The 25,675-nt window shown below is 41.6% G+C and overlaps 1 protein-coding gene and 1 long non-coding RNA gene across 4 annotated transcripts in view; one reads left to right on the forward strand and one right to left on the reverse strand.

Annotated features, from left to right (window-relative positions):
* Window positions 1-25,675, reverse strand: part of LOC122544186 (immunoglobulin superfamily member 22-like) — a 789,994-nt gene that overhangs the window by 50,733 nt on the left and 713,586 nt on the right. The gene's annotated exons all lie outside the window — the stretch shown is intronic.
* LOC122544192 lies at window positions 22-25,314 on the forward strand. 2 transcript variants are annotated; one of them, XR_006310291.1, is made up of 3 exons: window positions 22-60; window positions 23,132-23,215; window positions 24,775-25,314. It is a non-coding gene; the product is annotated as an uncharacterized LOC122544192 (long non-coding RNA). The 2 variants fall into 2 exon arrangements; XR_006310292.1 differs by lacking the exon at window positions 22-60 and adding an exon at window positions 17,303-17,373.

Consider the following 25,675-nt stretch of genomic DNA (forward strand, 5'->3'; position numbering starts at 1 on the left):
AACATTTTCATGCAGAGGGTGCTGCATTAATGGAATGAGCTGTCACAGGATGTGGTGGAGGTTAGTACAATGACAATATTTAAGATGCATCTCGATGAGTATACAAATGGGAAGGGTTTAGAGGAATATGGGTTAAATGCTGACAAATGGGAATAGACTAATTTAGGACATCTGATTTTGGATTATTGGATAAATGAGGCTCTTTCTGGGTAGGTGGGACCTCTACAAGCAGGATGGTCTTCATCTGAACCAGAGGGGTACCAATATGTTGGGGGAGGGGGGATATTTGCAAATGCTATTGGGGTGGGTCTAAACTAATCCAGCAGTGGGGTGGGAACCAAAACTGTTGTTCGAGTATAGAAAAGGTTGAGAGTAGGGAGGTCCAAAATCAAGTTTCAGGGTTGCACGATGGCACCAGCAAATAAGAAGTTAGTTTGAAGTGTGTCTACTTCAACGCCAGGAGCATCTGGAATAAGGTGGGTGAACTTACAGCATGGTTGGTATTTGGGACTTCGGTGTTGTAGCCATTTCGGAGACATGGATAGAGCAGGGGCAGGAATGGTTGTTGCAGGTTCTAGAATTTAGATGTTTCAGTAAGAACAGAGAAGATGGTAAAAGAGGGGGAGGTGTGGAATTGTTGTTCAAGGGTAGTCTTACAGTTGCAGAAAGGATGCTTGGGGACTCGTCAACTGAGGTAGTATGGTCTGAGGTTAGAAACAGAAAAGGAGAGGTCACTCTGTTGGGAATTTTCTATAGGCGTCCGAATAGTTCCAGAGGTGTAGAGGAAAGGATAGCAAAGATGACTCTCGAAAGGAGTGAGAGAGACAGGGTAGTTGTCATGGGGGACTTCAACTTTCCAAATAATGACTGGGAACACTATAGAACGAGTACTATAGATGGGTCAGTTTTTGTCCAGTAAGTGCTGGAGGGCTTCCTGACACATTATGTAGACAGGCCAACGAGGGGCGAAGTCACATTAGATTTGGTACTGGGTAATGAACCCGGCTAGGTGTTAGACTTGGAAGTAGGTGAGCACTTTGGTGATAGCGATCACAATTCTGTTATGTTTACTTTAGTGATATAAAGGAATAGGTGTATACCACTGGACAAGAGTTACAGCTGGGGGGAAAGGCAATTACGATGTGATTAGGCAAGATTTAGGAAGCATAGGATGGGGAAGGAAAGTGCAGGGGATGGGCACAATAGAAATGTGGAACTTATTCAAGGAAAAGCTCCTGTGCCTCCTAGATAAGTATGAACCTGTCAGGCAGGGAGGAATCTGTAGAGCGTGGGAGCCGTGGTTTACGAAGGGAGTGGAAGCTCTGGTCAAGAGGAAGAAGAAGGCTTATGTCAGGATGAGATGCGAAGGCTCAGTTAGGGCGCTTGAGTGTTACAAGGTAGCCAGGAAAGACCTAAAGAGAGAGCTCAGAAGAGCCAGGAGGAGAAATGAGAAGTTGTTGGTGGATAGGATCAGGATAAACCTAAGGCTTTCTATAGGTATTTAAGGAATAAAAGAATGACGAGCGTAAGATTAGGACCAATCAAGGATAGTAATGGGAAGATGTGTGTGGAGTCAGAGGAGATGGGGGAAGCACTGAATGAATATTTTTCGACAGTATTCAATCAGATGAAAATGACAATGTTGTCGAGGAGAATACTGAGATACAGGCTACTAGACTAGGTGTGAATGAGGTTCACAAGGAAGAGGTATTAGAAATCCTGCAGAGTGTGAAAATAGATAAGTCCCCTGGACCGGATGGGATTTATTCTAGGCTCCTCTGGGAAGACAGGGAGGAGATTGCCGAGCCTTTGGCATTGATCTTTAAATCGTCATTGTCTAGAGGAATAGTGGCAGAAGACTGGAGGATAGCAAATATGGTTCCCCTGTTCAAGAAGGGGAGTAGAGATAATCCTGGTTATTATAGACCAGTGAGCCTTACTTCAGTTGTTGATAAAATGTTAGAAAAGGTTATCAGAGATAGGATTTATAATCATCCAGAAAAACATAATTAGATCAGGGGTAGTCATCACGGTTTTGTGAAGGGTAGGTCATGCCTCACAAACCTTACTGAGTTCTTTGAGAAGGTGACCAAACAGGTAGATGAGAGTAAACCGGTTGATGTGGTGTATATGGATTTCAGCAAGGCGTTCGATAAGGTTCCCCACAGTAGGCTATTGCACAAAATATGGAGAAATGGGATTGTGGGAGATATAGCAGTTTGGATCAATAATAGGCTTGCTGAAAAAAGACAGAGGGTGGTGGTTGATGGGAAATGTTCATCCTGGAGTCCAGTTACTAGTGGTGTACTGCATGAGTCGGTGTTGGGTCCACTGCTGCTTGTAACTTTTATAAACGACATGGATGAGGACGTAGAAGGGTGGGGGGGTTAGTAAATTTGCAGACGACACTAATGTCGGTGGAGTTGTGGATAGTGACGAAGGATTTTGTAGGTTACAGAGAGACATAGATAAGCTGCAGAGCTGGGCTGAGAGGTGGCAAATGGAGTTTAATGCGGACAAGTGTGAGGTGATTCACTTTGGTCGGAGTAACCAGATTGCAAAGTACTGAACTAATGGTAAGATTCTTGGTAGTGTAGATGAGCAGAGAGATCTCGGTGCCCATGTACACAGATCCTTGAAAGTTGACAGGGTTGTTAAGAAGGCATATAGTGTTTTAGCTTTTATTAATTGAGGGCTCGAGTTCCACAACCATGAGGTTCTGCTACAGCTGTACAAAACTCTGGTGTGCCGCACTTGGAGCATTGTGTACAGTTCTGATCACCGCATTATAAGAAGGATTGCAAGCTTTGGAAAGGGTGCAGAGGAGATTTACTAGGGTGTTGCCTGGTATGGAGGGAAGGGCTTATGAGGAAAGGCTGAGGGACTTTAGGCTGTCTTCGTTAGAGAGAAGAAGGTTGAGAGATGACTTAATAGATACACATAAGATAATCAGAAGTTTAGATAGGGTGGACAGGGAGAGCTTTTTTCCAAGTGTGGTGGCGGCGAGCACGAGGGGCCATAGCTTTAAGTTGAGGGGTGATAAATATAGGACAGATGTCAGAGGTTGTTTCTTTACTCAGAGAGTAGTAAAGATATGGCATACTTTGCCTGCAGCGGTAGTAGATGCACCTAATTTAAGTACATTTACGTTGTCATTGGGCAAGAATATGAACATACATGGAATAGCATAGGTTCGGTGGGCTTCAGATTGGTATGACAGGTCAGCGCAACAACGAGAGTCGAAGGGCCTGTACTGCGCTGTAATGTTTTATGTTCTATGGTCGGCATTAGGTCCAAGAGTCGGTTTCTGTGCTGTGGAACTCTATGATTCTAAGTTCCTTACTACTGGAGTCTCACTTTCAAAAATATCTTTGCATTCTTTTGAAAGTATGGCACCCAAAAAATTCTAGCTGAGGCTAAACTGGTGTCTTATAATTGTTACACACTCAGAGATCAAGAGAAATTGGGACACTAAAATTCATTAGAAGAGAAATATTCAGCCATTGCTAGAGCTGGATGGAAGCTGCAAAATTGGGAAAAAACTGATTAGAAATCTGCTGTCGGAGGTCAGGGGTTCCCTTTGAACAAGGATACTGATTCACCGGAAGAAGATAAGGCAACTGGACCCTGCTATTCTTTATTTTACCCTCTCTTTGTGTGTTGCTTTCTGCTGTCACCATTGGATCAGGAAACACCTCATGTTCCTTCTCCGAGTTTTAAAGAGTCCATGGATCACGGTCACGGAGCAGCCCTTCAGTTAATGGACTGCAGCGATTCAGGGAGATCACCTTCTCAGGGATTAGTGCAACCAATCCTAGGTTGAGATTTCCCAATTTCTGTGAATATGCAAAATTATTATTCACCTTCTCCCTTATATGATCTCAACAAGTTTAATTAGAAAGAATCCTTGTGGATACGTTTCTCCCAGACCAACCAAACTTACATTTTCCAAGCAGCTAACTAAGTTCTGCTTGACTTAAAGAAATAAATGCATTAGTAATTACTAAATGCAGTAAGTAATGACAACGAGACATGCATGCACGCATATTTGAAATGTGACGTGGTTTCAAAGCATGATAAAAGTTAAAAAAACATATCATTATTCATGAAAGATACATTTTGGAATGTAGTCACCACAACATTAGTGATATGGGTAGTGTTGGTTTTTGTAGTTGAGCAGTCTATATTGAGATGATTGGCTTTACAAGTTGGCTGTGAGTTTTCTTCCTGCTTCCTTTGATGGTGACGAGCCTACAACACTCAGAGCAAGCTTTACTTTTCTTCTTGTCTGCAGTGCAGGGTTGTTTAAGAGCTTCATTCAAACTATGACCTTCACAGCACAATGCTCCAGGCTGTCTAATATCATGCACACACAAACTAGGGGTTGCAGTTGATTTTTAACTCCTCCTTTGTCCATACGTAGACAAAAAAAACATGCCAACACTCTAGAATACAACCCTTTTCTGTTGACAGGAGGTGATTTGATTGCCCTGTACTTCTGCCCTTTGAAGTCCTTCCCTTTGCGGCTTTTGTTTTGACAACTTACAACGTGCTACGAGAATGTTCCAGAGAATCTTAGCTACTCATGAATTTCAACCCTAGAAGATTGCCTTATTGGCTTGACTTGGCTTGAGGTCTTTGTCTTCTGAACAACACATCTTGTCACAATATAACAGCTGGCAGTTTTACCACTTTATGAGTTTACTTTTAATAACAGTTCCAATGGATCAGACATCCATTGCTTGTAATCGCTGTTAACTCCAACCCTCCTGCAAGTGACTATGGTCATGTCTGGTTTCTCTTGTCAGCCTGGTTGGTCAATGCTGGGGCATTCTGGATGCTTCGTGTATGGTTTGGACAGGCTTGATTTCTGTGTTCTGTGTGGCCATGCTGTAGATAGGCAGGGTGGCAGATCTTTTCCCACATAAGACAACCCTTTCACCTCAGGAGTCAGCGAGTGAATCTTTGGAACTGCCTCCAGTGTAAATAAATCCTTCCTTAAGGTGATCCAACTGTACTTTGTCTCCAGAATTCAGTCTCTCTAAGACTCCATACAATGTCATAAAGAGGATCCTACCTTTAGATTTCACTCCTTTTATAATAAAACCCAACATTCCATTTGTCTTATTTTTTGCTGGACGTGCATGTCAACCCTTTTTGAGATTTAAGCACAAGGACATGTTATATCTGTACCGTTATGCTGTACAAGACATTGGTGAGGCCACATCTGGAGTGCTGCCTACAATTCTAGTCATCCTATTATACGAAGATGTTATTCAACTCAAAAGGGTGCAAAAAGGTATTACAAGGACATTACCGAGACTGGAGAGTTTGAGTTATAAGGAGAGGGTGGATACCCGGTACTGTTTTCCCTGGAGTGTCGGAGGTTGAGCAGTGACCTGACAGAGGTTTATAAAATCATGAGGGGCAGAGATTAGATGAATAGCTAAGGCCTTTCTCCCAGGATAGGGGAGTCCAAAACTAGACGGCGTGAGTTTAAAGTGAGAGGGGAAAGATTGAAGAGGGACCTGAGAGGCAACTTTTTTACGCAGAGGATAGCGCAGATAGGGAACGAGCAGCCAGAGGAAGTGGCAGATGTGAATTAAATTATAACATGTAAAACACGTTTGGACGGGTCCATGAATAGGAAAGGAGCAGAGTGATATGGACCAACCAAATGGGACTAGTTCGGGTTGAGAAACATGGTCAGCATGGAGGACTTGGGCTGAAGGGCCTGTTTCCGTGTTGTATTATATGATGGCATTCAGATCCTTCTACATTGCTACATCTTCCACCATGTGATTTTATGATACAGCATACCATTGCTGTGTTGACCATAATTACAGTGACATTAATGGTGTTTGAAATAAGTTTGCTTCCAACTTTAGATCTTGACCTCTTACATGTACAAATTACACACCTGCTCAGGACCAGTAGGGGATCTCACAAGAGGCAATTGATTCATGCCAATGAAAGCATTAACTTAAAATAAAAATGGATTCTGTTCAAAACGTCGGATCTTCTTCACAGCTGGAAGATATGTCAATACTAATTGTTTGTTTGCAGGCAGGTAAATTAATAATTTTATATAGGACGTATACTGAGTCGAATATCTTTGAAGCGGCAGGAAATGTCACTTTTCCACTACAAAACAAAAGAAAAAGATGCTGGAATTATTTGGGTGCTCAGAAACTGTCAGTAGCTCTTATTGTTTGCTTTGGTTTCCTTGACATTATTTTAGGTTGGGTTTCAATTGGTGCCAATCTGGAGAAGTGTCCTAACTGTCTAAAGCAGACAAGATATTCCTCTTACCATCCACCCTCCCCTCCTTCATTATCACCTTCATCCTTCCCTGATTCCATTGCCTCAACTCTTCCCCATCCAACAACAAGCTGCATTTATCTAACAGCTTTAAAGGAGGAAAAATTACCCATGGTGCTTTGCACCATTTCAAGAAGATCAAAAATAAACTGCCGCCAAGTTTAAAGAAAGAAAAATATTGCAGGTTTTGGGGCCAGTGTCTGGATGTTGCAGGTTTGTATAATGACAGAGAGGTTCACCCAGCTGAAAAACAAATGGATTAACATTAACTGAACTATTGTCAAAGATTAAGCAACACAATCCAAAATTCAGCCGACACTTTTACACAATTCTCTATAGCACTGTATACCTTTTTCTATCTAAACAGTGCTGGTTCAAGACTAGAATTCAGGCATTACACTTAGCCACGTTCCTGTTGTACACTAAGCTACCTCACTGAGTTCACTAGGATGAACCCTGGTATGGCAGGATTGTCTTTGTGACAAAGATTAAAGAGATTAGGGCTCTCCTCCTTGGAATTTGGAATAATGAGAGGTGATCTCATTGCAACATATAAAGGATTCTTAAGGGTGTTTTACAGGGAAAGGACTGTTTCCCACTACTAGAGAGTGTAGGACCAGCCTAGTTTCAGCGTAAATGGGCAGTTTAAGACTGAGATGAGGAGGAATTTCTTCTCTCAGATGGTTGTGAATCTTTGGAACTTATTGCTGCAGAGAGCTGTGGGGGCAAAGTATTTCTGTATGTTTAAGGCTGGGGTATTTTTATTAATTTATGGTGACGTGGGTGTCACTGGCTAGACCAGCATTTATCGCCCATCCCTAATTACCCAGAGGGCAGTTAAGAGTCAACCACATTGCAGTGGGCCTGGAGTCACATGTAGGCCAGACCAGGTAACGATGGCAGTTTCCTTCCCTATACATTATATAGATTCTTGGTCACTTGGATCTTTAAGGGTTGTGGGGAAAGGGCAGGAGAGTTTACATGATCAGCCAATGATCCATTTGAATGGTGGTGCAGGACTGAGGGGCCTACTGGCCTCTGGCTGCTCCTATTTCTTACAGTCTCATTGTCTACCTGTTCCTCGCTCGTTGGTTTACCGCTGCTTAAGGTACGTTATGAAGCTTGTCAGCAAAATGGGAGCAATGTCAGGAACACAGAATGTCCACACGATGAAATGTCTTTCACTGTGGTTAATGCCAGGATTGGTCGAATATTAGGCCTCACCGCAGTCTCACCGAGCTCTCACAGTTGCTTATCAAAACCAGCTGGTCAGACATATCTCAGAACACACTGAAGAAACAAATTACAGATGAGGTTGCCACCACTCATGTCTATCTGCCTCTGGACTGGATTTGGATCTGGAGTAGAGATTGATACAAGAATTTTAATTGATTTCTGTTGATGTGCAGTGAAAGAAATGTCATCATAAAAGGCCGGCCAGTCAAATGAGCTAATTGACTCATACTTAAAGTTACAGTACACCCATGTCTTCATAACAGTAGGACTCTGGGAAGGTTCAGGCTATTGGGCTCATTCTCTCAAGATGGCTGATCTCTCCCTTCTTTCCTTATCTTTTTTGTTAACTTCATTTTTCTTTTCCTTCTTACTTTTCCAGTCAGCGGCAGTGGAGGGGGTGACATTGTGGAATGGAGGGTCTGGAATGGGACTCTTGGCAGGGCATTGGCCTGGCCTGACAAGGAAGCCAGGGACTCCTGGTTGTGGTGAGGCCAGAGTCCTTTACTTTTGTCCTTGGTTAAACCCAAATCTAACTTACTTGCTAATTCTAAAAGTTAAAAAGGCGTAGAGCATGCTTGCCTTTATTGGTGAGGGAACTGAGTTCAAGATTCAGGATGTCGTGTTACAGCTTTAAAAGATTTTGGTCAGGACACATTTAGAGTGTTCTGTTCAGTTCTGGTTGCCACATGACAAGAAGGATGTGAAGGCTTTGGATGGGTTGCAAAAGCGGTTTACCAGTCTGCTGGTCCGATAAGAGAGTTTGAGTTACAAGGGAGTGGGGAGAGGGGGGTGTTGGACAGAAAGCTAATGAGATGATGCCTTACCCCTACCCCTGGATGCATTCCAGTTTGGTTTGTCAACTGATGTGTCCAAGACCACAAGAAATTACAGAGAGCTGCTTACACAGCCCAGTCCATCACACAAACAGCCTTTCTTCCATTGCCTCCGTCTACATTCCCTGCTGCCTCAGGAAAGCAACCAACATCATTAAAGAGGAGAAAGTGAGGTCTGCAGATGCTGGAGATCAGAGCTGAAAATGTGTTGCTGGAAAAGCGCAGCAGGTCAGGCAGCATCCAAGGAGTAGGAGAATTGACGTTTTGGGCATAAGCCCTTCTTCAGGACATCATTAAAGCGCCTTCCCACCGCAGTTATAACCTCTTCCACCCTCTTCCATTGGCCAGAAGATGCAAAAAAATTTGAAAACGCACATCAACAGATACATGAATATATTCTTTAATGCTGTTATAGAGTCATAGAGATGTACAGAATGGAAACAGAGGTTTTGGTCCAACTCATCCATGCTGTCCAGATATCCTGAATGAATCCTGTCCCATTTGCTAGCACTTGACCCACATCTCTCTAAACTCGTCTTATTCATATATCCATCCAGATATCTTTTAAATGTTGTTATCAGACTTGCGATTGAACCTTTATTCTTCAGAGTTGATTTTATTCTGCACCTTCTCTGTCGCTGTTACGCTACATTCTGCAATCTATTCTGTTATTCTGATTTACTTTTGTAAGGTATGATTTGTTTGGATAGCACGCAAAACAATACTTTTCACTGTATCTTGGTATATGTCAAAATATTAAATCAAATGAAATCAAATCCACTGGAGCAGATTAATGAGTGGTCTGTAGGGGTGGAACTTTTTGATACTTGTCAGTTCCATTGCAATGCAATGAATTTCAGGATATCGAGAGCCATAGCTAATTGGATGGTGATGGTGACGATAATATAATGCAACAAAGACAAGGTTAAAATATCTGTTTTATTTGAAATGTCTTACATGGAAACAGACAGATTAAAAATGTGATAGGACAAGTGAAGAAGAACAATGGACGTGCAAAGACATTCAAATGTCTTGGCAACTAATTTGAAAGCTAGTCGATGGGAAGTCTTTCATGGTCTGAAAATAGTGGGGATGTAATACGAACCATTATAAGTCCACTTAGGGTCAAAGTGCAAGATCTATGCTCAGAATATCAGGAACGGTATAAATTGTGAGGAATCATTGTACAGGTGTTTGATAATGAAGGAGATGCTGATAAATATCAATAGAAGTGGAGACAACAAATTGAATGTGGTGTGAAATTTGTTTGAAAAGAGTTAACGGATATGTAGTCGAAGCTTTGAGTGGAATTAACGCCTGTTCTGGCCCATTTGGAATTACAGCTTTGAAAGGAAGCAAAGGGTGAATTATGAAATCAGCTGTTATCTTCAATTAGATTCCAGAAGTAGGAAGAATCTACCCAGAGAACTTGGGAGCAGAAAATTGGACGATTTTAACACAGAACAAACGGAGGATTTCAAATCATCCCAGTGTGACTATTTTTGCATGACTGATGGACGAACAGCACACATTGAATGGAAACATTAAAACAAAGGTCTTTGAGTTAATTGACTTTGAGTCCATTATAGATGTAGGAAGACTATTCTCGCTGACTGGTGGTTGCAGAACCATAGGTTGCAGGAGAACAAATGTGAACAAGAAATGTATTCCCCTGAGTGGTGATCCCACTTTCTGCTAAAGAAAGTGGTTGAAGCCAAAATATTGACTATTTTCAAGAAGGCAACAGATACTTTTCTTCAGACAAAAAGGATTCAAGGATCAGGAGAAAGCTGGCGGCAGGGTTCTGATTTCTATGATCAGCCATGATACTATTAAATGGTAAAGTAGGTTCGAACTACCAAATACACTAATTGTGTTTGCATATTCTATGTCCCTATGTTCATTAAGATGCCTCCATAGAAGTAGCCACACCTTATTAGCTTGAGCTGCAGCATTACCTTGGTTGCTCAGGCTGCTGGATCTGTCAAAGACACTGGTTTCAGTCTCTGTGGGAGTTTTTTAAGTTGTATTCTTTCATAGACCTGAAAGTTAACTTATTCATGCGGAGAGTAGTCCATCTATGGAACGAGCTACCACATGATGTGACGGAGGCCGGAGTAATTATAACATTGAAAACCGCATCTGGATGAGTATATGAATAGGAAGACTTCAGAGGAATATTGGTTAACTGCTGGCAAATGGGACAAGGACAGAATGGGATGTCTGGTCAGCAATGACAAGTTTAATCGAAGAGTCTGTTTCCGTGCTGTTAAGCTTATGACTCTATGGTTTCTGCAATCCATTGCTCACAGAGATTGTCCTATTACTGAGTCACTAAGGCTGTATGTCTTCCCTTTGGTGTTTTCCTATGAAGTTGGAAAGAAATAATTTGAATGCAACAGTGACTTAACATCTCTGCGCTAATATAGTTTGCCTATCAGATCAGAAATAACAATGCTGCAACTTTACCATTCCCTTGGGAATCCAAAAGAATATAAAATTGGTTCTGAACACTGTAATACTGTGTTCAACTCGAACGTTTTGGCTTCATCACCCAGGAACAGAACCTTCATACACAAAATGCTGCACTTATTTACCATTGTTGATAAAGTATATTACATCACTATTGCTGTTATTGGTGTCCCAAATAAGTTTTAAAAAAATATTTTTTTCATGGGATGTGGGCATCGCTACCTCGTCCAGAAATTATGGCCCAGAGGGCAGTTGAAGAGTCATCCGCATTACTGCCAGTCTGAAGTGACATGTCAGCCAGTCCAGGTAAGGATAGCAGTTTCCTTCCCGAGAGGACATTAGTGAACAAGATGGATTTTTGCAACAATCCAGAATTACTTATTTTTATAATTAAAGTCTTAATTCCAGATTTTTGTTTTCATTGACTTCAAATTCCACCATCGACCATGGGAATTCTAACCTGGATCCCCAGTACATTGCCGGGGTCACTGGATTAATAGTTCAGTGATTATACCCCTTTAGCAGAACTTAGAAAATTGCATCAATCCATGCAGTGGAATACCATGTCACTGTGTTTATATTTCGCTCGAAGTATTTGCCAGTTGGGTTCACAGTACGTCAGTCAGCACTGCAATCAATGGACATGCATTGTCAGGATTGTTGTGAGTTTTGACTGGGACTGAATAATAGGAAATCCCTGTGAACAGCAGATTGCAGAGATCAGAGAATCATAGGGTGAAATAGCACAGAAACACAGCCTTCAGACAAATCAGATGTTGAGACAGTGGCAAGGTAAGACAGTCCAGTCAGAGCTCCTCTCTCACCAGTTCCTTTTCCTTTTCCTTTCATTTCTCTTCTCCTCTTTGCGGCAGTTTTTTTCTTCCTCTCTCCCCCATACTATTAACTGACCGTACCTGGAGATGAGTCATGAACAGAGACAGGGCGTGAGCTGAGCACACGGGCTGTGTTCCACAGCAGCAGCAGAGCGAGCAAGGACCAAGACATGGACTGAATTCCAGAGTGACGGCAGCAGGGAAATCTGGTGTCACGGAACTGCATGTGGGGGATCCTGAGTCCCAGAGTGGCATGTGGGGTATCCCAAGTTCCAGAGCAGCACGAGGCGAAGTGTGACAGACCTTGTTGCTGCTGAGTGCCGGTGAGAAAGCGAGCTAGAGGTAGGAGGGATGGGGGACACTTGTTGGAATTGGGCCCTGGCCCTATGTGCTGAGCTGCTGCTGTTGTAATTCTTTACCAGACTGGACTGTAAATAACTCTTTCATTCTTAACTCATTCTCAGGCACTGTCAGTAATGTTACTGCTTTCCTCATGATCCTCTTTTGTCTAACAGCGCCATATATTTTTGAACTCTGTAAGATTTGTACTTGGACCAGTGGTGGCACCATTAAAAGGCAGCCATTGTAAACACTTCCCACTGTACTCCTGTACTTCTGTACTAGATGACAATTGACAATAAAGGATATTAATTGTGGATGGTTACATTGAGTTGATGACATGCAAAGAAACATTAACTTGCATATAAAATCTAATTCCCTCCATTTCTTTGTTGAACAATTTTGGTTTTTCTTTCAAAGATTAGCTTAGAGGAAGAAGCGCTGATATTTCCTAATCCCAGGTAGTTGCACGAATGGAAAGCAGTAATAACGATTCAATAACTCATCACCAGTACTGAGTACGTTTTTCCAGTATCCAACATAATTAGTGATTACAAATATAATTTCCCAGAATGTAGACAAATCTGAGGTGCGAAATTTTGGAGAAGCAAATCAGAGCAGGACTTCTACTCTGAATGATAGGGTCCCTGAGACTGTTGCAAACCATGGAGATCTTGGAGATCAGGGCCCTTGAAGATTGACTTGCATGTCGGCAGGGTTGTAAAGAAGATATTTAATGTACAGGACATTGAATAGGCCACTTTGGGAATAATGAGTGCAGTTCTGATCTCCTTCCTATTGGAAAGATGTTGTGAAAATTGAAAAGGTTCAGGAAAGGTTTACAACGATGTTGCCAGGGTTGGAGGATTTGAGCTACAGGGAGAGGCTGAACAGGCTGGGACTGTTTTCCCTGGAGCGTCGGAGGCTGAGGGGTGACTTTACAGAGGTTTCTGAAGTTATGAGGGGCATCGATAGGGTAAATAGGCAAAGTCTTTTCCCTGGGGTCGGGGAGTCCAGAACTAGAAAGCTTAGGTTTAGGGTGATGGGGAAAGATATAAAAGAGACCTAAGGTACAACATTTTCACGCAGAGAATGGTACGTGTATGGAATGAGCTGCCAGAGGAAGTGATATAAACTGGTACAATTGCAACATTTAAGGCATTTGAATGGGCATATGAATAGGAAGGGTTTGGAGGAATATGGGTCAGGTGCTGGCAGGTTGGACTCGATTGAGTTCGGATATCTGGTTAGCATGGACGGGTTGGATAGAAGGGTCGATTTCCATGCTGTACATCTCTATGACTCTATGCGATGTGGCTATACAGGACATTAGTTTGGCCGCTTCTGGAAAATAACCTTCTTTTCTGGTCTGCCTGCTTTAGGAAAGTTGCTGTTAATCTTGAAAGTGATTGGAAAAGATTTACAAGGATGTCGCTGGAGATGTAAAGTCTGAGCTATAGGGAGAGGCGGGACAGGCTGGGACAGTGTTCGCTGGAGCATCAAAGGTTGAGGGCCATAGATAGAGTGAATACTCAAGATCTTCTCCCCGCGGTAAGTGAGTCCAAAACGAAAGGACATAGACTTAAGCTGAGAGAGGATGGATTTAAATGGTTCTAAGCAGCAGCTTTTCCATACAGAAGTTGATATTTGCATGGAATGAGCTGCCAGAGCAAGTGCTTGAGGCTGGTACAATGGCAACACTTAAAAGGCATCTGGATGACAAAATGAATATGAAGGATTTAGAGGGGTATTGGTGAAATGCTGGCAAATTGGACTTGATTAATTTTGGAAATCTGGTCAGCATGGATGAGTGGACTGAAGAGTCTATTCCTGCGCTGTTCTATAAGTGATTGAAAGTAATTGTTGGAGTGTTGCGTGGACAGCCGGCAGGGTACAGGAAGAGGTGAAACCATTTGCAAGAACAAGTTCAAATTTGTATATTCTTCCTTGCATGAAAGATTTCTTCATTTATTTTTCTTATCCTTTGTTAAACTGCCAGCTCTGTTTGGTTATCTTGATATTCATCAATGGTTTCAGTTTTCTTACAGCACATTTCAGGTTCTCAATGGTGATCCCCTGTCCATCATATCCTCAGTCCCCAAGTTGTGGTCGACTTGTTGATTCGGTGTGGATATGATCACTTATTGTGGGTGCTGGTGTTCCCATATCCTTGTGGAATATTGTTTAAAATATGTCTGTCCTGTAATGCAGCATGACATAATGTAATGGTGTCAAATCCATGTTTCTGGGTACTATATTTTAAATATGGATGTCATTTTATGTCAGCTTGCATTGTGACCATGTTAAAATGGAGCCTAACAACATTTAAATCCAGTGGTCCTTGGCTAGGAGATCAGCTTGGCTAATTATTGGGAACACGAAAGGGAAATGGACCGGTTTCTATACTCCTCATTTTTTTTCCTTCTATTAACAGAATGATGTCAATGAAACCAATAGAATATGTTCAGTCTGATTCTGTACACAACAATAACGTATTGAACTGACCATTTTCCACCTCCAAAGCCATTTTGCAGTACTTCATGTTCAACACCACACACTCATTTCCTTTGTTCATTGGGCACAGCTTAACACGGAATGGAATTGGGATTAAAAATATTTTTACATTTTAATATTTTCCTGACTGCCCTAATGCCATCTCAACTCAAACAGAAGGCTATTCAAAACTAATTTCACTTCTCCCTCTCACAGTTAATGCACTGACAATTGTGATTCTGTCACTTGGAAAATGCGAGCTCTCCAAATGCACCACGCATTATTTGGTGGCTATGGCAACAGCAGATCTGATGGTCATTGTTACTGACGTCATATTGTATCAACAAAGTCAGTACTTTTGCCAGAGATCATTCCTGCTTTATGTGAGTTCAGACTGTTCTGTCTGGTTCACTGTGACTTTCTCCGCTGACCAGTTTATGACCATTTGTTGTCGAAAACTGAAACTGAAACTGTTATTCTTTCAACAACCTGCACTGTTTTCTTTCTAAAAAAAGCTCCTTTGTTTTACACGGGAACCAATGATTGTGGTTGATAATGTACACTGGTCCTGTCAAATTAAGGACAGCTATTATATAAGGATGGTTTATGACTGGGTTGATAAGGTGTTAACACCATTACTCCCGTTCAGTTTAGTTTTGCTCTTCAATGCTTTGACAGTTAGATACGTGTTAGTGGCGAATCGGATCCATAAAGGATTGAGGAGTCAGAACACGGAAGAGAAACGCAGTGATCCTGAGATGGACAGTAGAAAGAAGTCAATGATTTTACTATTCGCTATATCTAGTAGTTTCATATTGCTGTGGTCACCCTATGTAATAAATTTCTTATATTATCGAATTGCAGCAATTGATCCCAAATCTTACGATGAAAGTTTGCATGTATTTGAAAGAATTGGATATATGCTGCTGAGTTTGAGTTGCTGCACAACTACGTTTATTTATGGAATAACTCAGTCGAAGTTCAGGGAACAGTTCATTAGCGCTGTAAAATACACATTGACTGCAATTAAAAGAGTGTTTACTTCGAGAATGAATTGATGAAAATCTCTGAGACAGTACCGCATATGACTTTGTTTTCCCAGAGTGCAGCATTGAGTAGAAAATATCCTTCAAATGATTTGTGTCAAAATTCTTAGCTTGCATGAAAACACAAACAGCAGTGCAGGCTATCCTTCGATTGGATGTTGTTTTGTTTTGGATTTAATAATGAAAAAGGACTGGATTAAAGTCAAAGAAAGATAATGAGAAAGCATCGGTGGTCTTTATATATAAAACAGTTTGTAAGTCTTCAAATCACAAGCAAAAATGCCATCCCATCTGAATTAAATGTACTGTACTGAGAGAGTTTCATTTTGTACAACATCTACAGTTGTGACTCAGCAGCTTCTTTTACTTCCTGTTCTTGGGAGTTTGTTAGACTTGTTTATTCACACAACTGAATATTCTGAGCATCAAAGGACCCTACCTGATTTCACACCAAAAATGCCTGGCTTGGAATTTTCATATTAATACATTTGCAGTAGAATAACAGTTTCAAATTGTTCGGAATTAATTCCTTTCTGGGAGAGAATTTGTTCAGAATCTTCCAGTCTCTGTGAAATGCTCCAAATACCTCACTACTCAGGTTTTCATTACACAAAAAAGTCTTTATTCTTCAAAACCAAAAGCAGGTACAAAGTTGCCGTTGCTGATCATAAAAGGCTCGCAAAGCAAATTATTGCACGATATCTCTCCAGTATCACCCCAATTACCTGCTCTCTGACACAGGATGTTTTGAATTGATGGCTCCAGGAAGACTAACATACTACTGATTACCCTTCATGCACACAGACTAAAGCTCACATTTCATCAGGTCAAAAACTGAACGCAAAAGTATATCACGTCTTCACAACATAAATTGTGCTCCTAATATCATATTCCTATGTTTTTACATTACTGCCACAAGTCAAACAAAATCAGGTTATAATTCAATAGGTTTATTTGGAATCACACACATTTGGAGCACTGCTGTTTCGTCAGGTGAAGTGCCATGTGACTTCCGACTGTGCCGACCCCAGTCCAACACCAGCACCTCCACCATTTATATTATTACACTCATGGTTTATTTTCGAAACTTCCACACTCTGAATATTCTGTTAATAGATTATTTTCTTATTTTGTATTGCTCTTTTTGGTGCTATTTGCTGAGTTATTTGCTTTACACATGTTACCTTTCGAATTTCCCTCTGGAGAAAAACGTCTCCTGTTTAATCAAAACAATGCTATTAAAAAATGACACTAATGAGTAGCACATAATGACTGAGATGTTTGTAAATTCTCATTTGGTTCAATCATATCCTTTGAAGAAGGAAGCTGCTATCCGGATGTGTTCTGACCTCCATGTGACTCCAGACTTAGTGCAATGTGGTGACTCTTAGCTGACATATTGGCAATTACCAATGGGCAATAAATGTTGGCTTCAGTGGCAACATCCACGTCCAACAAATGAATTAACATAAACAGTAATATATTTAGGTTTTTAGACGTCATCGTCTGTATTTGAAAAAAAAGAGGCTTGATTTCAAATGGTGACTTTAGTCTCAGATGTCAGGTACCATAAAATAATAGTCAAGAAAAGAACCCAATTAAGCTTTAAGTCACTTTCCCATTCTTTCTTCCGAAGTTAATGACTCAAATCTTTCTTGGTTACAACTGTCCGTTGCTGATCTTATCTGTTTGCACATATCAACAGGAAATTGGCTTCAACTCTGGACCATTGATCACTTTCCATCCTGCCTCTAGTTGCTGGTTGCTGAAATTCACATGGATAGTCTTGCTACCTGAAAGGTGACAATTCCTATTTATTCTGGACAGTATCTGACATTTCATCACAATAAAACCCAACTAAGAAAGAATACAAGTGAATTTAAGCTGCTCCAAATCCGATTTCAAATTGTTTCCATTCAGCATGACCTTTGTATTCCAATGGATATTAGTTCAACTATGGGTCAACTTTGAAGCTCACATTGTTGCTCCCCATTCCCAACATAGCCTCTGTCTTCCATTACAGTTCCACCATGTGTATCTCTACAGAAAGTTCGCTCTTTGACTATTCCATTCCTCTATATATCGACTGATGTTTTCAAGCCATCCAGCACTAAGAAAGATATAAAAACACATCTGACCTTGTGAGTCAGTAGCAGTAGGTCATCTGAAATCTAAAGGCTGCACCAACATTGAATAAGTGCAAGGCTGATAAGATTATGACTTTAAATCCACATTGTAACCTACCAATGATACCTTCACCCGACATCAAATTGCATGCACTTCGTGAGTATTGTATGACTTTGTTTCCATCACTCTCTGGTTAGAAAGTTACAAAGATACACTTCGCCATTTTCACCAAGAACTGAATTTGGAACATTGTTAAAGCCTCAATCGTTAAAGGTGTCTGTCTCACAACTCTCTTTTTAATCTCACTTTTAGAACTATGTTCAAGGTTCACTTTCGATCATCGATCATATTGTTTATGCATAGAGTTCAGTGTCATGGTTTCAGGGTGAATTCTACTGTGAAGTATTTGTGCATTTTCATAAATCCTCATTCTTTATAAACATTTTCCTATCATGACTGACATATAGTGTTCTTTAAGAATTGTTTTGCGTGTATTTAGAGATCATTTAGTGTTCCTACTCCATTTAGCTCCTTTTTCTCTTAGAGAAAGTCATCTTACAATGATAATGGGAATGCAGGTAGGAAGGCGAAGGTAGGTACACTCTCACCTGTCTGATGTCACGGCAAAATGTAACTGTTTTACGGTCAATTGGACACTTTCTCTATGTCAGATTGAGGACAAAGAGCTCAAATAATCAGCTTTATTTAATGATTTTATTTCCAACAAAGCTGCAGTTATTTGATGAAGGCAAAGACAGGTCGAATGAAGTCATTGGAACAAGGTGAGCCAGGTTGAGCTCAAAGAATAAGACTTCCCTGATTGGGGCTGTTACTCTGGTCCAAACAGGAAGCCCTGACTAACTGACATAAACAGGAGTGGCAGAGGCTCTGCTCACTCGAGGAGCCGGTATTGAGCTAGCTGGGTACGATGGTATGTACAATAACAGGATACTGTCCTCTCTGAAGGTGTGTGTGTGTGTGTGTGAGAGAGAGAGAGAGAGGGAGAGGGAGAGAGAGAGCAAGAGAGAGAGAGAGAGAGAGAGAGAAAATATGTGTATGTGTGTGTGAGGGAGAGGTAGAGAGAGATAATGTGCATGTGTAGGTGAGAGAGATAGGGAGAGAGAATGTGTATGTGTGTGTGAGAGAGATGGACAGAAAGAGAAAATGTGTGTGTGTAACATTTCCAGACCCCACCAGAGGGGAATTAGAAGGTGACTGTCTGTGTGTGAGTCGGTGATGATTCAGTCAGTGATGATTCAGTCAAAGTCATAGACAATTAGAAATTGCAGCTCTAATTAACCTAGAGAACCTCTTAAAAGAACATTGAAAAGGCGTCTGGGTGGGTGCAAGTATAGGAAGGGTTTAAATGGATTTGGGTCAAATGCTGGCAAACAGAACTAGATTAATTTTGCATTTCTGCTCGGCATAGACGAGTTAGACTAAAGGGTTTGTTTCTGTGATGTACAACTCTATGATTCCATGTTTCTTACAAGTTCATGAGATAACAGACAACAAGTCAAATGAGCACTCCCCCATGATTTTATTGTCTGGTGGGGGTTGAGCTCAATGGGCCAAATGACCTACTTTGGTTCCTGCATGGTCTGTTTAGCTCAGTCAGTTGGTTTACATTCACTTATTTGGCATTGGTTGAATCCGTTGGTGCTGACGTAGCAATGGCGGACACAGTTCCCGCAATTACCCTGGGTTTAGAAAGTCCCTATTTCTGATAATGTCCAAATTGCACTCTGGGAAAATCCCTTTGCCAACATATAGTTTCTCAGCATGATGCAAAGCACAGCTTTTATATGTTTTTCTCAGCTTCCAAATTCTCTTCCTTCAATTTTGATCAAAAAATCAAAGTTGCCGCCATTTGTCAATTGATGGTGGTGATTCAGAATTAATACAATGGATGTCAGCGGTGTTCTGTGATATAACACCAATATGGCTGCCACCTCACGGGACAAGCCCAATTTTATTAACGAGGAGGGAAGCCAGAAGAGCAATGGCTGGCTGACCCTAAGTCTGTTTTAAGTTTTTCTCCTGTTACTTTAAAATATGACCCTTAGTTTGAACTCCCACACCCGAGGGAAAACACCCTTGTCATTCACATTATCCATGACCCCCATGATTTTAAAAGCTCTTCAGTCTCCTATAATCCTGTAAACAAACTCCCAGGCTATCCATCCTTTCTGTACAACACAAACACTTTATCAATGGCAACATCCAGGTAAATCTCTTCAGAACTCTGTCCAAGTTGGTATTTTTGAAAATATATGTGTGGGGATGTAGCCTTCGCTGACTAGGCCAACATTCATTGACTATCCCAAGTTGTGCCTTGAGAAGGTGGTGGGCTGTCTTCTTGAACTGCTGCAGTTCACCTGCTGTAGTTAGACCCACAATGCCATTAGGGAGGGAATTCCAGGATTTTGACCCAACGACAATGAAGGAATGGCTGTATATTTCCAAGTCAGGATGGTGAGTGGCTTGATGGGGAGCTTGAAGTTCAGGGTATTCATACGCTCTTCTGCCTTGTCCTTGTAGATGGAAGTGTTCATGCATTTGGAAGGTGCTGTCTCAGGATCTTTGGTGAATTTCTTCAGTGCATCTTGAAGGCAGTACACACTGCTGCTCTTGCTGGAGGGATTGGATGCTTGTGGTCGTGGTGCCAAACAAGCGGAGGCTGCTTTGCCTTTCGAGTGCTGTTGGAGGTGCACCCAACCAGGCAGGTGGGGTGCATTCCATCACACTCCTGACTTGTGCCTTGTAGATAATGGGCAGGTTTTGAGGAGAAAAGAGGTGAGTTACTCGCCACAGTATTCCAAGGTTGTGATTTGCTCTTGCAGCCATTGCATTTATATTGTGAATTCAATTGAGTTTCTGGTCAATAATAACCCCCAGGATGTTGATAGTGGGTGATTCAGTGATTGTAACATCAGTGAATGTCAATGGGCGGTGGTTAGATTGTCTTTTATTAGGGATGGCCATTGCCTGTCATTTGTGTGGTATGAACGTTGTTAGCTATTTGCCAGCCAAAGCCTGGATATTGTCCAGATCCTTTACTGGATGTTACACAGTGATATTTCACAAGGCTCAGTTCTGGGATCTTTGTCCAAAGATCCCACAAATTTGTCACTCAGACTGATAGATTTGCTCTGAAGCTGTATGGCGTGTTGGCTTTCATTATCAGGGCGATGGAGTTTAAGAGCAGCGAGGTTATGCTGCAGGTCTATAGAGCCCTGGTTGGACCACACCTGGAATATTGTGTCAAGACCTGGTCCCTTCATCATTGGAAATATCTGGAAGCTTTCGAGAGGACGCGGAGGAGATTTATCCGGATGCTGCCAGGCTTTTCCCATTGGAGCGAAGAAGAATCAGAGGTGAATTGGTAGAGGGGTACAGGATGTTGACATGCATCGATCGAGTGGATAGGCAGAGACTTTTTTTCCCATGGCAGAAACATCCATCATTAGGGGGTATGATTTTAAGGTATTTGAAAGAAGGTTTAGGGCAGATGTCAGAGGTCAGTTCTTGACACAGAGAGTGGTGGGTGTGTGGAATGAACTGCCAGCAGTAATAGTAACGTCAGATACATTCAGCGCATTTAAGCAGCTCTTGGATAGTCATATGGGACATTGTACAATGAAGCGGATGTAGCTTAGTCTGGTCTGAGAACAGGATGAAAGGCTGGCACAACATTGAGTGCCCACTGGTTGTGGTCAAAGGCTCGGGCCAAAGCCTGACGGGGTACAATTGTTTGAGAAAGTTTCAACTTCATTGGCTCAACATTTTTGACAATGAAATGCCTGCCTGTTCTCTGTTCTGTCTTCTTAGCTGAAGCCTAATGGGACCTCAAACAGGCACTACAACTGGAAATGCAGCAAGTGGACCATTCGGGTTCCAGGGTATTCTGACAAAAGTGGACGCACTCACCAGGTTGACTGAGCTTGGGGGACACCACTTGAATGAAGGTATTTGCATAACCTCACTCAGGAGATATCCTGAACAGAGGGTCACCAGGTCAGTCCACTGCAAAATCCTGAAAAACTGCCAAGACCTGATCAAATTTTCTCAACAATCCAGGCCAGCAGGCCATTGTAATTGCTGCTAGTTATCGGACTTCAGACAGGAAATAATTCCCCTCTGCCTGAATTAATTAAGAGAGCTCACACGCCAGTATCCAGGACTGTGCACACCCTGGAAAGTCCACCTATACCTGATATGCAACCATTAAATTGCTTAGCAACAACCACATCAATACCAAATAAAATCTGGAAGTTTTGATAGGGGTTGAGGCCAATGTGCATTTTTCAGTGATTGCAGAATCAGTTTTGAACAAAATTCGCTCCGGACTCGAACCCTTAAGTTAGCGTAAGATATTGACCAGACTGAGAGTCTATGCCGGGGACAGTTCTGGTCTGTTATGAGAAGCAGCTGGTTCAGTTCCCACTGGTTGTGGTCAAAGGCTCGGGCCAAAGCCTGACGGGGTACAATTGTTTGAGAAAGTTTCAACTTCATTGGCTCAACATTTTTGACAATGAAATGCCTGCCTGAATGAAGTCCTGATTAAATACCCAGAAGCTTTTCAGAAATGTCTAGGGACTATCATACGGGCATAGGTCACCTTACATGTTGACATGGAAGCAATTCCACAATTGTGCAAGGCCAAATTTGCCTTATGGGCAAAAGGAGAGGCAGAAATCAGGAGGCAGGAAATCGAAGGAATCATCAAACCAGTGCAGTTTGGAGAATGGTCCGCACTGGTCGTATTGATTGTGAAGCCTGAAGGGTTGGTTCACTGCAGTGGGGATTTCGAGCAAATGGTAAATCGCCTTCCACAGCTAGATAAATACCCAATCCCTCGTATACAGGGCTCATACACAAAACTGGAAAGTGGGTGTTCCTTCATGAAAGTGGATGAGCCATGAGTTCAAGTGATTAGATGAAGAATCCCAGATGCATGCTTTCCCATAAGTACAAACTTATCATTATATACGAGACTGCTCCTTTGGGGCATCATCAGCCTGTGCAATTTTCTAGTGGCCAATGTGTGAACATTTTACAAGGGCTCCCCCAGGTCACCATTTGTGTGGGTAATGTGCCAATCACTGGGAAAATCAATAAAGAGCATCTCAAGAACTTGGAAGTAATGCTTAAGCATTTTTCCAATGCAGATGGATGTTTTAGGGGAAAAGTATCCATATAAATAACACCCATCGAGTTACTTCCGACCACTACCTTTGTCACCTCTTTAAAAATGACGGTTTCCAGGCATGAGCTAACATGAATCCATGCTGGCTCTCTTTGATTAGCTGATATTTTTGAGGTGAGTTATTACTTTCTCCTTCATTACAAGTTCTAACAACTTCCCCATCACAGATGTCAGGCTGATTCATCTCTAATTCCCTGGTTTCCCTCTGTCTCCCTTCTCAAGGATTGGAGCAACATGAGCAAAATTCCGACCAGAGGTACAACTCCCCTTGATGATGGGATCAAGGAGCAGGGGCGTAGATTTAAGGTAAGGGGCAATGGTTACAGAGGAGATCTCAGGAAGAGACTTTTCACATTGAGGGTAGATAGAATTTACAAGAAAGTTATCAACACTGGATGGCTTGAGTTATAAGAAGAGGGTGAATAGAGTTTGAGTCAGAGTCATTTAGCATGGAAACATGGGAATTCTTTCACTGGAACATTGGAACCAGACGGGTGACTGGACAGAGGTTAATAAACTCATGAGGGGCATGGATACGTTGAATAGGCAAGGTCCTTTCGCCAGGATAGGGGGTATTCAATATAGAGGCCATAGATTTAAGGTGAGTTGTGAAAGATTTAAAAGAGACCTAAGGGTTAACCTTTTTACACAGAGGTTGGTGCATGTATGGAATGAGCTGCTAGAGGGAGTGGTGGATCTGGTATAATTACAACAGTTTAAAGTCATCTGGATAGGTATATATGTATAGGAAGGCTTTAGAGGGATATGGGCTAATTGCTGGAAAATAGGATTGGATTAATTTAAGATATCTGGTCATCATGGACAAGTTGGACTGAAGTGTATGTTTCTGTGCTGTGCAGTTCTATGACGCTATGAAAAAGCAAATGCTGATGTGACACCCAATTCAAAATGGGAGAAAGGGAAAATGGATAATTGTCAGTCAGTTAGCGTAACATGTCTAAGTAGCAAAACGATGAAATCTATTGTAAAAGATAAAATATGAGTATTTTGAAACGTGCAATCAACCAGAGTGAGCATTGAGTCATGAAAGGGAAATGATGGCTAAAGATGGATGACATTTCTTTGAGAAAGCAACAAACAGGGTAGGGGAAGTCGAACAAGTTGTGGTAATGTGTTGGAATTTCAAGGAGGTGTCACACATAAGACGTCTTTGTTGGATAGCAATCATTGGATGCAGAACATGACCATGAATAGAGGACTTGCTAACTAATAAGAAGCAGCTAGTTGGTATAGAAGGAAAACTATAGGATGATGTGACATTTAAGCAACTATTATTGACAATATATTTTCGTGATTTGAATGATGGAAATGAGTGTTCTGTCGTCATTTTACGGTCATGTACCAAACTGTTGGGAAGGCGAGGGATAAGGATGGCCCAAGGAATCCATGCAATAATATAGACAGTGTAAAGGAGTTGGAAAATAAAATTTGACAGTCGCAATGTAAAGCAGGCATGTGTGAAGTTGAACATTTAGTCAGGAAGAATAGGAGAGTTGGAAAACATTTACAATGGGGCAAGTTCAGACAAATCTTTAGGGGAGAGAAATTTGTGGGTCCCACAACAGGGTGTGATAGAATCTTAGAGTCATAGATATGTACAACACGCAAATAGCGCCTTCGGCCCAACTCATCCAGGCTGACCAGATATCTGAAGTTCAGAGAAAGTGAGGACTGCAGATGTTGGAGATCAGTCGAAAAAGGTGGTGCTGGAAAAGCACAGCAGGTCTGGCAGTGTCAGAGGAGCAGGAGAATTGACGTTTTGGGAATAAGACCTTCATAATTCCTGATAATGTCAGAATTAATGACAAATAGTAAAACCTAACCTGAAATCTCTCTGTTGAAAGAAATCTGACTATGATCGGATGAATCAAGACAGAGGACAAAGTAGCAAACTTTTCGATGCAACTTAGAAGGCATCCGGTCCAGATGGATCAACTGCTCTGCTCAAGACCACAAGAAATTACAGAGAGTTGGGAGCACAATCCAATTCATCATACAAACCAACCTTCCTTTCATTGACTTCATCCACAATTCCCATGGCCATTGGAAAGCAGCCAACATCTTCAAAGACCCTTCCCACCCGAGCTATACATTGTTTCACTCGCTTCCATCAGGCAAAAGATATAATAGCTTGAAAACATGCAGAAACAGATTCAAGAACAGCTTCTTCCTCGCTGTTATCAGACTCATGAATGGCTCTCCTGTGTAGTAGACTTGATTATTCTCTGCACCTTCTCTATCATTGTAACACTACATTCAATGTTCTCTTCTATTACCCTGATGTATTTACGTAAGGTATGATCTGTCCAGAACACACGCAAAACAATCTTTTTCGCTTTTTATCAGTGCATGCGACAATAATAAATGAAATAAAATGGAACCCACTGCGGCATATTAATGACTGATCTGTAGGACTAGAATCTTTTCGATACTGGTCAGTTCTATTGCCACGTAATGACTTTCAGGATATCCAAAGCCATAGCTCATTGGATGGTGATGGTGATGATAATACAATGCAACAATAACAAGGTTAAATGATGTATTTCATTTGAAGAGTCTTACATGGAAACATACAGATTATAAGCTGGTGATAGGACAGGTGAAGAGGAAAAATGACGTGCAAACGCAGTCAAATGTCTCAGCAATAATTTGAATCGGAGACCCAAAAATCTTACATGGTATGAAATTATTGGGGATGAAAATAGGAAGCATTTTAGATCCACTCAGGGTTGAAGTGTAAAATTT

The sequence above is a fragment of the Chiloscyllium plagiosum genome, chromosome 47, assembly GCF_004010195.1.
Source record: "Chiloscyllium plagiosum isolate BGI_BamShark_2017 chromosome 47, ASM401019v2, whole genome shotgun sequence".
Taxonomy (NCBI): domain Eukaryota; kingdom Metazoa; phylum Chordata; class Chondrichthyes; order Orectolobiformes; family Hemiscylliidae; genus Chiloscyllium; species Chiloscyllium plagiosum.